Source organism: Rhynchophorus ferrugineus, unplaced genomic scaffold (genome assembly GCF_030347505.1).
Source record: "Rhynchophorus ferrugineus isolate W39M unplaced genomic scaffold, kcgeb_rfMv2 rfM9, whole genome shotgun sequence".
Classification (NCBI taxonomy): domain Eukaryota; kingdom Metazoa; phylum Arthropoda; class Insecta; order Coleoptera; family Curculionidae; genus Rhynchophorus; species Rhynchophorus ferrugineus.
The window spans coordinates 26,783,348-26,789,347 of NW_027472588.1; positions in this window are offsets into that span (position 1 = coordinate 26,783,348).

A 6,000-nucleotide genomic window follows, 5' to 3' on the forward strand; every position below is an offset into this window, starting at 1 on the left:
CTAGCTTCTACCGGGCCGTCGAGTCCGTTTAAATGTTATCTGTAATAACTGTGGGTGCCATAATTTATACCCAAAATAATATTAGCAATGATCTTCAGATTAGCTGGAAAGAGTGGTTTTAGTGGGGTATGCTCGGATGCAGGCCCACATCATCATTTTCTCCACTTTAGTAACTAGGCTACAAGAAACAGATTTAACACATTTGGATTACAAATTTAATTTAATTCCACTTTAAGATGACTTTTGCTTATTCGCTTTAGTTATTGACAATTTCTGGCTACTTAATATTGCTTTTTCCTATTATCGACAAATTTCTTGTTCTGGGATGTCATTAATATATTTGATGTATTAGGGAGCTTAAGCTTCTTGGGTGTAAGAAGTTTTAGAATTTACATTTTAGACTGAATTACTATAAGCCATAGTAACGCATATAATTGAATATAAATACTACATAGCATAGTTATGTTATCTAATACAAGATTTTAGACTTTAGTTTTACCAATCGAGAAGGGAAATTCTATTTTGGAATCAATAGAATTTGTTCTGTCTACATTAGGCAGACGGGAATATACAAAAAGAACAAGTAAGCACAACTATAGTAATATATTTTTAATATAAATCAAGTATAGTTTCTAGACAGATTTCAAATGAGTTGACTTCGTTGTTTCTGGATTAGGAAGTCAGGAACCTGTTCGTTAATGATTGCAGGAAAATGTTTTAATTTATTAGGAAACGAATTTATGTCTTGACTTCTGTTTAATACCAAAATAATGTAACAAATTATTATATTATTAATATTTTTATCTAGTTTTTGTTATATTTAAGGTCATATTTAAAAATGTATAAACAGGAAATCAGTTCCTAGAATACATAGAATTGTTATATTTATTTTTTATATAAAATTTTATAATTGTAGAAGTAGAAAATGTTTCATTAACCTTCAATCTAAGGGACTCACAATCCCTTATATTCAATGTCAGTCAAAATTTAAAATTCTGTACATTTTCACTTAAAATTATATTATTGAATTATTGATTCTAATATTAGATAGAATTTTAAAAGAATTTTCATAATGTTTTTCTGGAATGTTGACAATACTGAAATAAAATATATTTTATTACCAGCCGAATTTTTCAGAAGTGTTTTCCAGATGTTGCTTTTTATCCGAACAATGGTATAACTATAATACTTTGGAGCAGTATTTAACTTACTATCATGACCGAAAAACGATGTATTCATATTATGAAGGACAGGACGGGGGAGTCTTACCAACAAAGCACTCTACATAAACTATAGTACATTATCAATTCATTTCATTGAATCAAAATTTAACCAGTGTTTGTAACCAGTATCTTGATCTTCAAAGACCAGTGATGATGATTACGCTATGACGACAGATTGGGTCAGTATTGAGTAAATTTATTTTTATAACACGAAAAAAAATCTTGTTTACGTCCGCTCGTTCAAAATATAATGTCGTTAACATTGTATGGTGGTCTTTCGCAGAAATTGCGTGTATTAGCCATCAAGATATATTGTACATAATGACATGGGATATAATTGCAGCAATCTCAATTATTTAGAAACCAGCAGGAAATATTTTTGGAGTATTTTTCTAAGTATACCGTATAAACATACCGTTCCAAAAACTTCTTTGCCGAGTTCTCTCAGCTCTTGAGAAAGACATATAAACATTTAGGGTAAATGATGTGGCTCGGTGAATGGAGGTAAAACGAAATGAAACAGTGGTGTTTACATTATGTGACCGTTATTTATTGGCTAATAAAAAAAATGTAAAAAATACAATTAGATAAAACGGGTGGCAGCGGTGTTACCTGGAGACGAGGCTTGGGCAGTCGATGGTGGTACATCTAAACCAAACTATGGTTGAGCACTGAATGAATGGAAATACCCTTCAATAACATCCCAGATAAAGGTCTCCGGGTTGCCAGCTATTCGTTATCGGGTTCTAGTTGGCGCTGCTGGCACCCCGCCCGTGTTCAACATCTGGGATTATATTTCTGGGTATTTTGTAGACCGTTATTCCACGATGCAAAATTTGACATGCCTCAAGGTCGCTACAAACAATAACCAAGCCCTTGTTCGAACCCATCTAACCCCTCAATAAAATTTCATCCAGGTACATATCAACACTATAAGTTTAGGTGTTAAAACTTATATCGTTTGTTATATACTTACATATTTTTGTGCTTTTTGAATTATTTTAAAATTTCTACTTATATGATACGGCGAACCTGAGCGATATGCGCTGTGAAATTGTCCGCTTGGTTATCAGAACTTTTCTCCCGCTGGCTGACAATCGATAACAGTGTGCATGTTAATGTCGGTTGACGACAGCGGACCGGCTCAACAGATTTCCGTTTTTTCAACGTTGTCCAGGCTGCAGTGTCGTCACGGCTTTGTCCGCCAATCGTCGGTAAGTCGCATGCTAGTTGTAGGGTAGAGCCGGATGCTGGACCATCGTCTTTATACTTCTCCAATGACGATATACAATATGATATGAGCTTCGCGTGCTTATTGATCGCATACGTCTTGTTGCCATATCACCCGTCAGACTTGTACATTTTCTACTATGATCCTTTTTAAATCATCTTTATACCTTAAATTATTCTCGGACCCTTTTTTAAACTCACGGCATAAACAAATACTTGCAAAACATAACCTTTAAATTCTTTAATTAGAATTTATTATTAAACAGTTTCCGTGCCATGTGTCTGAAGACATTTCCTTTTTTCTTCGGCAAGAAAAAAAAGATAATTTGTTCTACGCGGCAACGTTGTAAGGTCAGCGCCGACGCCACGGCGTCGCGGGCGTCCAACCCTTGGTCTCATAATTTCATATTTCAGCAGGATTGGTACAGGGGGACGGCCGATCCACCAATAAGACGCCGCATATGAAAATTCATATCGCAAATATGATTGGTGTGGGACGGTGTGGGGGAACTGCGGAAAAATCCTGCGGTCGCCATTGCATTTTCACTTTTCCTTTCAGTTATTTAATTCGTGCCATGCGTACATTGTTATTTTAAGTAAATAAAACACATAAATAAAATAAACAGTTTAGTTTATCAGTGAAATATTATTGAGTGAAGTCAATTACTTCAATTAATTGCATTACAAATAGAAAACACAGAAAAATTAACAGGAATTGGAAAATAAATTAAATGAAATTACATGTTAATGATTAGAAATGAATTAGCCGATTCAAAAACGGGAATATGAGTAATTCCTGATGATTTTTCCTGGACTATCCATTGACACTAGAACGTTTGAAATACGTTTTTAGAATTTTTATTTTATTTGGTGTAAAACATTTAGCTAGGTATTCACTGAAAATAAGACATTATTAATCAGTGTTATCTGGATGGAATCAGTTTGTCGAAGTCGTATGTGGTTAAATTTGGCAAGTAAAGAGAACATTATACAATTGCTATTTTGTTTTCATGTAAATACTGAATAATTACTACTGTTTTGACTGAGACGATTATCTTTCTTGGAACATAGTAGGCAAATAATTTTTACAACCATTAAATCGCTTTTAAAAAATCTCAAGTCGTTTTTTCTTCATCATAATGATTTTCGAAATAGTCGAAAATAAAAACTAAGTATTCATTTGGTATGCTAATTTAGATTGCTTTAAGTTTAGTAACTAATACGCTACATTGCTGACCCCACCGCAAGTGTTTTATGACCATGAATATTTTGCTTCGGCGTCGATGTGGATGACTTTCCTAGACAACTCATGATTTTTAACGATTTGGATTGTTGTAGCTCACCCAAGTTGAAGCTGTAAGTTTACAAAAGGAGTTCAAAGCTCCCTAGTTATAAACTATTTCATTTAGGAAACATTCAATCTTTGAAAAATACTCCTAGATCGTGGATTTCCGACACAACCCTCTCATTTTGGGTGTAAGGTCACTAAAGGAAGACTTTAGTTGTTGCGAACTGACATAGTCTAGTAGAATTTTAACAGAAGCTTGCAATTTAAGGTGAACGCATTCGTAGACCATTGGAATTTGGAGTCACCAAAACTTGGGAAATCATTTTATATAAGGATACCATGGAGGTTTGTGTAGGAATACTGGCATATTTCATAATTTATATACTTAGTTTTTAAGTTATTTTAAATATAAATTGTAGGGTTAGCCTAGTTATCCACTAGCTAGTTTATATTAATAAAAAAACTGTTTGATATTTATGTTATATTTTAACTGTTTTGTATATTTGTAAATGGAAATTGAAGCAGTTTTTGTGTTTCCCTCGAATCGTCTAATCGAATAATTACAGCCAACGTCGAAACCGCAAACGTTTTTCGGGCGAGTTAATATAAACGTTCGTAATATTTTATCTGATTAAATCGAACGAAAGCGGAGAAATAAAATGGGAGAAGACTCGAGCGTCTGACGATGGACCTTGTAGGATTTAATAAACAAATATTTGAGCGAGATATCCAAAGCTCCAATTCCGATTCCGAATCTATTCGTCTGTCAAACGAGGGGAATTGTTCTGGATCGACGGCCAGCTATCTCGGACTCAATTAAACCGACGGCCGAGCGGTTATTTAAATCATCGGCATTGCACAGTCCACGCCCCTTCTTTTGAGGAGGATTGTCTTCAGTTTCGCTCGACCGACAACGTCTTTGATGGCCGGAAAGGCAAATGACAACGAACCTCTCCTGTTCCGATCCAATATCGGGATGTGTAACTGCTGTAACTAACGATCCATCAGATACGAGGATTGAAAAACGATTACAGGGCCATTTGATATTATTCATCGGCATCAGTCATGTTAATAATATTTTTATGAGGACTTATCCGTAAATGGTTATAAATATTTGTCATATTTTATTTCTATTTTGATTATGTAGAGTTTTAAACAATATAATTCAAGTCACAATTTTAACTAGCTTTGGGAACTATCGACTGACAACAGTCGAACCAGTTGATAGTCAAACAACTAGCGATTGAAAAAAGTAATTACTATTTCAATCAAATATACTCCTCGATTGTTTTTAACATTTAGAAAGTAACAATGACATGATATAATAAAAGTAATTTGTTTATTTCTATTTCATTCCAATGTATTCTTACGAAAGTTTTTTTCAACCGTGCCATCTCGTAGGTAAGACTGAGATGTACATATCCCTTCTCGAATTTTCTTCGGAAAAGAAAAGGAAAGATATGATTGCTGTATTCTATTATGTACAAAATGATAGTTGCAAAACTTATTTTTATATTTTAGCCAATATTTTATTTATTTGACTCGATTGTAAAGTGCAATGGAGTTGACCACTAAATTTTTGTATCATATTTTCTCAATCAATTCCATCCCATTTTAAATACAATAATGAACTTATTTATCGTTAATAGGGAATATTTTATTATTTGGAATATTATTATTCGTTGAAATTTGAATTAAAGAAGTTTTAACATTCAAAAGGCTTGAACTTATAGAATGAAAAAAGACCTAATGGTTGCCAAGATCATATAAATGCAGTCAAAATTATTTTACTATATATCAGTCAAATTGTTCTCTCGACATTAACAAATAATATTGAAAAATCGAGTTCCAAAATGCTGCTATATTAATATACAATATATTTTTATTTACAATCATATAACAAGCAAAATATAAATCCGTATTTATTACATATAAATCTATGTAAGTGTAATTTCGGCGTACTATTTTCTAGGTCGCGGCTAGGATGACAAAGCCACCGTTAAAAAGATTGTTATTTGATGAGAGAAAATGATGTTCATGTAAAACAATGGCTTGATAAGTGGATATTTTTACTGGCTTTAAAGGGGACCGTACAGACATAAATGACACTGGCGTCTCAGGTCGTCAAAATTAGGAAGTTGTTCCAGAAACACTAAAAATGCTCATAAAATCGTTTTGGGCACGGAAGTTGAAATAACAAAGGTGTTGATGATATTAGAAAGCAGTGTACTCGCGGTTTTGCATGATCATTTGTTAATA